Below are 12,120 nucleotides of genomic sequence, written 5' to 3'. Positions count from 1 at the left end.
TGAGTAGGGGTAGCACTACCGTCTGTTAGTAATATACTTTAAATGGAAATATTGTAGAGAATTTCATGGTACTTCTAAACATCTTTCTAGTAAGTACCTACTCGTAATATTTACTTACCAAAACCTTTAATACCTACCTTTAATAGTTTTCGTGAAAATTTAAAAAGCTAAAAATGGGAGATAATAGTGGGGGAAGAGATTGACTCCTCAGCGTGTTTCTACTTCTATTTATCCTTATGAACGTCAAAGCTATGTGCATACCAACTTTCATGCTTTCTAATTTAGGCCACTGAAAACGCGTGCCCTGATATATAATTAATAATGCCGAAAATGGAAAACATGGAAAAAATCGAGTAATTAAAATTTGTCCCCCAGTCACAATTGCTCCGCTGTCCCTTTCTCATTTTAGTTATTAAGGTTTTATCATTTTTGGTTCTCATATTCGCTTGAACCAAGAACGCGAACGATCATCAAGCATCACTATAGGTCGAGAACGGATCGGACCCGCGGGTTTTTAGAGTCCGTCGATCCGGACGCACGGACTACACGGGTACCCGGACCTTAATTACACGGTCCCTAATTACCCGTTCCAAACGGGCCAGAAATCCGGATTCGTGTAACACGGGAACGGATACCCGGCAACGGGTACACGAAACACGGACGCGACCGGGAGCCCTATTTTTTACGTACCTAATCCGGGAGAGGTGGTGCTTCCTGCCGTCATACAGTTTTTACTAGTACGGAGGAATTGTTTCCTACCTTATTTTTACGTACAACATACCCACTGTAAAGTTATAATTATTTACTAAGGAAATAAATAAATTGAAATTGAAATTGAATTGGTTGCTAGGTAATTCGATGTTGATACAACGGTGAAAGACTGTATTGACATTAATTTTAACTTGCATGAATGATGATATTTCCGTCCATTGATGATGAAGATGATGACTCGTAGAAAAAGTATTGTATACAATAGTGATATAATTAAACTTTTCACTCTCGTACCGTACTACACATGGTACTCGACTGAAAAGTTTTGTATTATATCACGATTGTATAAAATACTATTATATAAATTTCTTTCAGGATTCACTACAATGAATAAATAACAGGTACAGTCGGTCTTTAGAGTGTGTGGTCCGACCCGAGTGTTGCCGTTGTCGACACCGGAGTCCATAATAATGAATCTTTTTCTATTTATGCATTAACACACCTCTGACACTGGAGATCAAATATATGAAAGAGGCGCGTTCCCCGCACACAGTCTAAGCTCGCGTAGGTGAACGCGTACTATCCTTTGTGAATAGGCTTTAATATCATATTTTTATATTTATAGAAAAAGCAAACCGTTTGACATTTATGGTGACTTGAATTTGTAACTCACAGAAGAAAATTTAAAAAAAATATTTTTTTTAATTTCATTTAACATTAAATGGTCATTTTAGTACCAAAACTAAATTCTACGTTATTTATTTACACGAAAACGATACTAAACATGACCTAATAGCTAAACGGGTTCTAATAGAGTTTTTTAAAATAAAGGCATTTTAAAATTACGCTCGCGGCGTCCCGACGCCGCGCGGCTTAAAGTTTTTTTTATGAAACCTAACGTTAGTAAAGGTGGGTAAAAGTTATATTTTTCATAATCTATATTAAATGGGCTTTCATATCATATTTTTTATTTGTAGAAAAAGCAAACAGTTTGACATTTATGATGACTTGAATTTGTAAATCATAGATGAAAATTTCAAACTTTTCATTTTTTTTATTTTATTTACCATTAAATTATAATTTTAGTACCAAAAATGAATTCTACGTTATTGATTTACTCGAAAACGATACCAAACATGACCTATGAACTAAACGGGGTATGTTAGAATTTTTCAAAGCAAGCCGGGTGAAGCGGTACTTTGACCCCCCTTCCCGAGCCCCAGGGGGAGGCTCCTGAAGGCTCCCGATCTTAATCGGCTTATTTTGATATAAGGAACAACTGTGCCAAGTTTCATGCTTTGGTCAAGAAAAAAAGGTTTGGCCTCTTTTTGTCGATAAACGTCCCCACTAAGTGATAGTGTATGCTGGATATTGAAACTATTGAAAGTGATAACGTGAACATAATAACATTAAGATGGGAAGGAAGAAACAGCATAGAATATACACCATGTATATGTATGACGAGGCTACAAAAAAATCAAAATGTTTAATGGAAAACTGTGACATAAACATAAGTTTGTTATTTTTTACTTTGAGCTATTGAGCTAGGTTTGGATAACTTTACATTAATATTAAATAATAACTTGTCAATGTTAACCTGATAAACATAACAGTCCCAAACTATGTGTACGTTGTACGTAATTTGTGTATGCTTATAGCGTAACTAGCGAATAAGTGTAGGTACATATACAACCTTGGAGGACTACACATTTATTTTATTGTCACCATACTAACTGGTAAAGGCTCTCTTGATTTTCTTTCTTTCTTCTTTCAGAGCTTGTGTATGTTTTTAAAGGTTTCATTTTGTAAGTCTTTCTTCTTCGATGTCAATATTAGAGATGTGTTTCATCACTCATCAGGACAGGAATGACACACTTTTATATGAACTAGGTATAAATATACGTATCGTTTTTAGGGTTCCCTAGTAAACAATAGACGGCCAAGCAAATTTTGTCACTAAAAAGGGCGGCAAATTTTAAAATTGTAGAGCTCACCGGCCAATTGTCTTCATAAAGCCTGTCTACTTAAAGTTTCACGTTAACGGAATCATTAAAGGATTAAGACGATACAGGAGGCAAGCACGAATTCAGATTTTTAGGTCTTTATCGCCGTCGCGCTGACGGGGGCGGAACCCACAGAGAGGCCCTGTATAGTTGTGTGTGCGCGTGGCGCACGCACACAGACGCGTACGCCGGCGGCGCAAGTACTCGCGCTCGAGCCGACCGACCGGCGCCCGCAATCGCTCTAGAGATATATTTTTCTAGTTTTGGACTTTTGATTTGCGTATAGTTTTGGACTCCGTGAAGTATACTCGTACTGATTTGAATAGAATGCAAATTTGTCATATTTTAGGTATTCTAAATATTATTCCTTACCTTATACATAATGTAATTATCTTAAAAGGAATCATGATACCGAAATAAAGTTATTCGGTATGTAAAAAACTAAAGCCTTTTCGATGTCCCTGCAAGCATAAGCTCTGGAACCCCACTCTGGACGGCCGGTTAAGGCAAACAAGTAGGTTCTTATTATTTAGGATTATACCGTTTGATAACATATGTACGACGCCGACGATATGAAAAATACTAAATGTCGCTCATATGATATGTTATTTTATTTTTATGTAATTTTGACTAAATTTGATTTTAATCAATTTAGATAATCTGATTGAGATATGTGATCTGATTGAGATATTACGTAATACTGATGATATTTACATCGAATATGTCGTATGTTAGACCAGCTTCTCCCTGTTTAGATATCAGATTGAATTGACGAGGTTTTCATTGCCGATTTATTCAAATGCTAAATGCTTCACTGCTACTGTGGATTCAGTTCAGCGATCCAAAAAGAACATTGGAATTTTCCAAACACCATTCAGCCTTGTTCTTTCTCACTTCCTATCTTTCATGTGCATGAGATCATTAACAAATATTCATGACAAAATAGATTAGTAGTGGTCATTCAAGGAGTAATATTTATTATTATTAATATTAATCGCTTTAATAACGTAAATGTATCAATTTTATCTTAAAATTCAACGTTTTTCACATGATTTTCTTAAATAATGCAATGGTATTTTTGTCTTAAACAATATTCGAATTATTCGTTTTATCCGAATTTCAACGTACAAAAAATCCGGATTTTAAAATTGGCGGATATCCGGATAAAACGAATATCCGGATTGCAAGCCCTAGTAGAACTGGAACTAATTAAGTACTATGGACAGGGACCTTTATTCTGAAAACGTCATAATTACTATTAGCAAGGATGATTCATATAGGATTGATAATGTTCATACTAAGAATCTTACCTGAATTTTTTAGCGCCACCTATTAAATAGTATCATAACTACACTGATTATGCCTACAAATATCTTTTCTAGGGTTCCGTAGTCAACTAGGAACCCTTATCGCCATGTCTGTCTGTCCGTCCGTCCGTCCGCGGATAATCTCAGTGACCGTTAGCACTAGAAAGCTGAAATTTGGTGTCAATATGTATATCAATTACGCCAACAAAGTGCAAAAATAAAAAGTGGAAAAAAATATTTTATTAGGGTGCCCACTGCCCGCCCCCCCTACACGTAAAGTGGGGAGAGATTTTTTTTTTTATTTCAACCCTGACGTTGACGTTGACGTTGATATACCTATTGTTGGATAGGTATTAAAAAATGAATAGGGGTTTACTACTAACATTTTTTGATATTGTTAATTTTTTCGGAAATAATCGCTCGGAAATGTATGGGACATTTCAGGGGTAAACTTTTTTGTATGGGCTTTGTCAGTCCCGGTATATATCGTCCTTGCTATTAGGCAACTACTGAAATAATATTTGTGTGCTCTAATTCAATGTGCACCTCTAACGACTCTTACGCAGTGGCCATTGAGGCCAATCAATTAAAGGTGAGGAAACAGTCTCAGCTGTTGCCATTAGATTTCGTGAAAATAACATTGATCGCGTTGGATATGGTAAGTATGATTAAGAAACTAAAGCCTGACCAGAAATATATAACTATTGTCAGGAGTGCGCTGTTATTCTGATGTATGGAGTGACAGTTCAGTATAGTATGATGACTATGAAGAAAATAGTTTTAATGAAATTCCGCTACATGGCGCGTAGTCATATATTTCTGGTCAGGCTTTACATGTGTATAAAATAAAACAAAACTTATGAATCTTATGATATAATCTTTCCAGTAATTGCCTATATGTTTCCAGTAATTGCCACAAAAAAATTGTTAAAGTTAGTGGTATTCCCAGTAGTTACTAGGAGTAAAAGCTGGGAAAAATAACATTGTAGTTACCACTGGTAACAACTTAGTGGTAACTCTAACTAGTGGAATAACCCTTATTTTATAACGATATTTCACTAACGAATGTACCAAAATATGATTGACTTTTACACTGAAGCTATAATTATGATAGAGTACACATAATCTTGATACACATTTAATAATATTTTTCTATTGTATTTTCGAGATCTTCTAAACAAGCCAGTAAATTCTCTTCGGGAACTTGTTCTAACTTTTTTCTTATAACGACTGCAACTATATTACGCTTGCATGAATAAGGGCACATCGCGTCCGGTTCCGGTTCACTATAAATAGTATAAATGGATTGCATGGGTTGTGCTCTCTCAAGGACTGCATCTTGGTCCTTAAAAACATTTAAAAACATATCACTATTACAAATTCAGACAGATTAATTAACACACATATTTATACAAATTAGTGCAGATTATATTTTATACAGCTTTCTCACACTATAAGCACTTACATCCACCTCAAGGTCATCAGAATCGCTTGGATATGGGGTAGTTTTTTCTCTCTCTATATATATTTTTTTTTTGAAGACTAGATCATCATCTATGTCAAAGCTTTTATCTGCAATAAAAATATTTTATTTATTTTGCATACTTAATACATTTCTAGATAATTATTACAATAAGTTACAATCTGAGTTTTGAATGATTCACGGTTATTTTCATTAGACTTATATTGACCGGGATATAGACCGTGATTACCTTACGCGACCAGTGGTAACGCTGAAAGTGAACGCAGCCGACGCGCGCGAAGGAGGGTAGATCGCGCGCTGTCTATACAACTTTAACATCCACCCGCCTTCGTCAGTTTTCCGTGATCATGATGCATGCAACTGCGTCGAAATATCGGGAGCTCGACAAAAATCAAAAAGGTAATCACGGTCTATATCCCGGTCAATATAAGTCTAAAGTTACAATCTTTTGAGAATTGGGCCCTTGGTGTATCTACATGGAATATACAACTGTAGTTGGCGAGTGTATTAGTGTCTACACTGTCTACAGACGACCAAACCGACCAAGGTCAACAAGTACGGGATTGTAAGAGCGGGAGAGCTACGTCAACCGGGGTGGCTTTAGAAAAATTTGGGGTTACTTTGATGGTATTTGAACGGCTTTAAAATTAACATCATTCATTATTTACTGAAACTGATGTTCATGTAACTAGTAGCTGGATAATAGATCAATAAATATTCTTGTAAATCTACCATAGAAAATCGCGAATTTACTTACAGTATGACTTTAAAACTAAATTTTCAAAGTCACCCCTGCGTTTTAAAGCCACCCCGGTTGACCGTATAAGGCTTTCTCATTTTTTACAAATAACAGCGTCCCTAACTGACCTATGTCGGTACGGTCACCTGTAAGTATCTACTTTAGGAGTGACACCGAATAGGGCTTGTAATCCGGATATCCGCTGATTTTGAAATTCGGATAATTTACACGTTAAAATCCGGATAAAACGAATAATTCGAATATTGTGAATGACAGAAATACCATTGCAATTTTTAAGAAACTCATTTGGAAAACAAATTTTAAAGTAAAATTAACACATTTACGATATTAAAGCGATTTATATCAAAAATTACTCCTTGAGTGGCACTACTACCTTATTTAATAAGTAAATAAATAATAAATAAATATTGGGGGACATCTTACATAGATCAACCTAGCCCCAAACTAAGCAAAGCTTGTACTATGGGTGCTAGGCGACGATATAAATACATACTTATATAGATAAATACATACTTATATACACTGAAAACATCCATGACTCAGGAACAAATATCTATGCTCATCACACAAATAAATGCCCTTACCGGGATTCGAACCCGGGACCGCGGCTTAGCAGGCAGGGTTTTTTTCATGAATATTTGTGGATAATCTCATGTATATCAGTTTAACTCAATCAATCAAGTGACACTGAGTACCGTATCAAACGCTGCATTTTCATTATTGTTAGCATCCGAATACATTATAAATAAATAAATAAATTGCTAACAGAACTAAAACTGTTCAAATTTTCTGACAAAAAGAAGTCTTCTATGTATCCCGCGGCGGAAGACCTGTTTAGTATTGAACTGCAGAACAAGATGAAGTAGTTAAGCAGATACGCTTTTACATTTTATCCTTTCAAAATAGGTTGCAAGTGTTGCAACTAGGGAATGCAGAACCGGTACCAGTCCCAGAACCGGGACTGAGATTTCCGGTACTGGGAAAGAACCGGGAAATCCCGGTTCTTCGGTACTTTTCGGTACTGAGGGTTTACTAGTAAAAGTAGTAGTACTGAAAAATAATATTTACTAGTACATTTGTTGTAAAATTATGAATAAAACATAAAATGGAAGTCGTCAATAAGTTTTGCTACCTTAGGTCGACCGTATCCAACAATCTCTCACTTGATGCTCTTGTCGCGCCTGGAAAGAAAGAAGTTGGCCCAAGTAGATGTACTCCTGGACATATGCAACCGATTCTCCGTTTATCTCAATCCTACATGCGGTGCTATTATTGGTCATGAACTTGGTCTTCGACATGATCATCTGAAGTCAAACCTCGAGGCTTGCGTCGCTGAGGTCTTCAAGCATTGATCGTAGTTCGGAGGCAGTTGAGGAGAACTAGAACAATGTCATCGGCAAATCGAAGATTAGCCTTCTATTCCCGACGATAAGGCCCCGATCTCCCCAACTCGGCATAAGCTTCTGGAAGACTTGTTCAAGTGTGCTGGTAAACAGTTTTGGCGATAACGGATCTCCTTGCTTGACTCCTTTTTTTATAGAAAATGAGGGACCTGAGGACTGTGGTTTTATGGCGGCTGTACTATTTTGATAAATGGTGGTTATGAGTTAAATGTAACTGGGATCTATATCTTGATTGCGTAAAGCTGTGAAAGTGGAATTGTGATGAAGACTGTCGAAAGCTTTAGAGTAATCGACAAATGCGACGTAAACTGGGATTTTATATTCTTGGCATTTTTCGATAATTTGATTAAGGGTATTTGTAGGTGGTCGGTGGTGGAGAAGCCTGGGCGGAATTCAACCTGTTCGGGCGGTTGGTGCCGATCGGGTGTTCCCGAGATACGGTCTTCTACGATTTTAAGAAATATCTTGTACAAATGGGAGACAAGACTGATAGGACGGTAGTTTCCTATATCAGACTGATAGCAGAATCAGAAAGAAGCAGAATGATATTGGAGTGGCACATTTTTTGTGGAAAAGTTTGAGTGGTTATTATAGTATTAAACAGTTTGGTGATAATATACGGGATCAAAGTATGTTCTCCTACTTTCAGTGCTTCGGTGGTGATTCCATCCTCGCCAGGGCTTTTCCCGTACTTCATTTTTTGAAGAGCCATATGTACTTCGTTTTTCGTAACTGGCGGGATAGCTTTGAAGCTTTCTTTCTAAATCAGGCACAGGCTGTGGGTGGGTGTGTGGGAGATTCGGAGTAAAGGGTTTTGTAGAATTCGGTGGCTATTGTTAGAATTTTATTCCGGTCGCCTATTAGGACCAACATTACAAATTATACTAGACTACGTTCTAAGCATACTTTCAAAAACCTGGACGACATGTGCAAGAAATCATTATTAAGCATAACCGACGTCGAGGTCCCGATCATAGCCATGAAAACTGAGCGGGACGAGTCTAACGCGTTTGAAACTACATATTCACATTACATTTGTAGAGCATTAAACGGATATTCCGTCGTTTACGTTAAAATTTTTGAAGTGATTCAATGCGTTTTAGTTTGTAATCTTTGTCCATTTTTCAGTACCGAAAAGTACCGAAGAACCGGGATTTTATAACATCAGTACCGGTACCCAAACAGTTCAAAAATCCCGGGATTTCCCGGTACTTTGGGTACCGGGAATTCCCGGGAGCATTCCCTAGTTGCAACACCAAAACTTTTTCGCTGTATACGTAACGTAAGGCCCTCTGGCTTAGAACGTCTACCCGAAGTCCCAAGTGTAACTGGAATGGAGTCACGAAGTCATCAAAGATAAGAGGTGAAAATTATTAGAGAGAAAGATCATTCAGCCTTGTTATTTAACAAAGCTAAATGGTGTTTGTAATATGTCATAGTTCTTTTTGCATTTGAATAAATCGGCAATGAAAACCTCGTAAATGCAATCTGATATCTAAACAAGGAGTAGGTCTAACAAAGGTAATATTCGATCTAAACGATCACAACATGACGTTTTGCCTCATATGGCAATCAGATTATGTCTCTAGTATTAAAATTCATTAATATCAAATATTAGTCAAAATTACATAAAAATAAAATCATATATCTTAATTATCTTATGAGCAACTGAAGTCATTTCATAAAAAAGGCAAGAATGAAATAACTAAGTAACCTAACCTAACATTAAGGTTACGAACAACAGCTGAAGCCTGATAATAAAACAACAATTTCCTACGGCGTTTTTTTCGTATCGTAGTACATAATTATGTTACTAAATATGAGATTTATTAAATAAAATAAAAAATATTCGAAATATCCGTTTTATCCGAATATCCGAATTTTCAAATATCGAGTCGAATCATCCGGATTTCGAATTGGACGGATAATTGCAAGCCCTAACACCGAACCACTGGGCAGAGTTTCAGTATTTAGGTTTATGAAGGTTTAGTATAGGTAAGTAAGTTTTACTCAGTGGCTCATTCTGTGCATCGATCAAGTCATAAATATCATCATTAGTGCCCCTTTCACTCGCAGCAGTATAAGAACATTGGATGAATTGGGATTCTTCGAGTTCTGGGACACGGGAGTCTTGAATACTAAAAACAATTTATTTTTGTGACTAATTGCACATTGTCTTATCTTTAATTGTGACGTTTTTAGACTAAAGGTCCATTGTTGATAGTAGCTGATGTAATTTCTATGGTAATTGACTATCTACAATACCAACAATGAGAGTTTAAAACGTCACAATTAATGGGAAAGTAGTGTATATTACACACACACACACACACACACATATATATATATATATATATATATATATATATATATATATATATATATATATATATATATATATATATATATGCTGTAGAAATGTAGTCTGGCTGTGAGCGTTTGTGCATTCAACTACGCACACAGATGAGATGACCGTACCAAGGTCAAATAAGGACGCTGCTATTTATTAGAAATGTTAGAATGAGAAAGTTATTTAACTCTCACGCTCTTGCTAATAGCGGCGTCGCGTCCTTATTTGACCTTGAAAGGTACGGCCATTGCAACAGAACCGCTTTGCTCGGAAGTCCATCTCACAAAAGTGCTTACAGATGGGATGACCGTACCAAACCAAGGTCAAATAAGGACGCTGATGTTTGTTAGAATGAGAAAGTTATTCAGCTCTCTCACTCTTGCTAATAGCGGCGTCGCGTCCTTATTTGACCTTGGACTGTACGATTGCCTGTAAATAAATAAATACTTAAGCGTCGTGACATTACTTAAATTTTAAAATCGGTAAAATTGAAAGCACTAAATTAAAAAAAAAAACAAACTTACTTCATTGTGGTTGTGGTGCAGAATGTTTTCGACGTATTTGTTTCGTTCGACGCCACGTTTACTCACCGCTAGTCTCAAATCAAACAAGTTACTAAAGTGATGGCCGTGGCCGACACCGCTTGTGCATGGTTCCCCCCCACTGTTCGTTCAAATTCTTGGAAATAGAAAAACCGAAATAATTTCGTTCCTGCGAACTGTTCTTTAAAGAACGTATCATTTAATTCCGTTCTTCGGAACGGTTCTCACTCATAAACCGAAATAATTCCGTTCCCGCGAACTGTTCTTTAAAGAACGTATCATTTAATTCTGTTCTTCGGAACAGTTCTCACTCATAAACGTTCGTTCACTGAACGAAAAAGAATACCGGTTAATGGAACCAGAAACGCTAAAATAAAGTTCTCGGGTCAACGTACGGAACCGTTCCGAAAAAAATACCGGTATCCGATCCCTGCTTCAGAGATAACATACGCTAGAGAAATTTCGACAGTTACCTCGGCGGTCGAGGTGGTGTAACGGTTTAGCACGTCAGCCGCGATAGCTGGAGACCCGGGTTCGATTCCCGGCTTCGCCACCAGTGGGCTTGATCGCTTTTTCTTTAATGTGTGAAAAACTATACTATTTCAGTTTATATCTATGTACTTATTTCCTTCGTACCTCATTCCCTTTACATTCCTTTTTCGTAGACTTGCCAAATCTCACCTCACCTCTTATTTACTCCTGCTCCACGTGTGGACGTTGAGTATTTCGCATCTGGTCATACAGCCTCGAACGCAAGTGTTGTTTGGATGCTGCTTAAATCATCTGACATTTCTCTTAAAAGTATGTCTACCACATTTCTTAGAACACTTTAAGTTCTCGCGTTTTGTACACATTTTTTAAAGACAAACACGGGTCGAAGGCGATAAAATATAATTTGTACGTTTTATCAAAGTTTCGGCCAGGTTGTCTTCCGCGACCACGGCTAGTGCAATGCAATGCAACCTGCCCCTCTAGCACAACTTGCCTTGTCGCGCGCGAGTCCATACTTGAAGTCGCGTTTGATGTATGGACTCGCTCGCGACAAGGCAAGTTGGTTAAAAGGTAAAAATCTTATTTTATCTTGTTCGACCCGTGTGTGTCTTTAAAAAACCAGTATTTTTATGCTCATCTAATATTTTAACAGTATTTTAATATTTGTTAAATTCATTTTTATGCTGACTGATTCTAAGAATTCAACAATATTATAATTTGTCCTCGCTCATAAAAAAACTGTCGACCTATAAGAACGATGGCCACTGCCGTCACAATACTCACAAACCGTCCCCTCACCGAGATTTCCTTGTCTGGAAAAGGGCACAATAGCCACGTTTCCTTGTCCGTCACGCGACTGTAATCTTTCTTTTCCAGTGTAGCACAATGCGAGAGAAAGAGAAAAATGTAAATTGCCTACAACCTTAAAGGACTGTTTGAGTGATAAGAATCTGAATGTACTTAGATTTATAAAATTAATTGATGTATATAAAAAAATGTAATTCTCTTGTGGTCGCTAATGACCTTGTTGTTAAAAAGCGACCTTAAATAAATAAATAAAAAAAAACAT

The 12,120-nt window shown here is 36.8% G+C and overlaps 1 protein-coding gene across 2 annotated transcripts in view; it reads left to right on the top strand.

The window, feature by feature from the left end:
• LOC125230198 (Down syndrome cell adhesion molecule-like protein 1 homolog) overlaps positions 1 to 12,120 on the top strand; it is a 102,210-nt gene that overhangs the window by 46,482 nt on the left and 43,608 nt on the right. The window lies entirely within an intron of this gene.

Source organism: Leguminivora glycinivorella, chromosome 10 (assembly GCF_023078275.1).
Source record: "Leguminivora glycinivorella isolate SPB_JAAS2020 chromosome 10, LegGlyc_1.1, whole genome shotgun sequence".
In the NCBI taxonomy this organism is placed as follows: domain Eukaryota; kingdom Metazoa; phylum Arthropoda; class Insecta; order Lepidoptera; family Tortricidae; genus Leguminivora; species Leguminivora glycinivorella.
The sequence above is the reverse complement of the archived record's forward strand: the minus strand, read 5'-3'. Positions and strand labels throughout refer to the sequence as shown.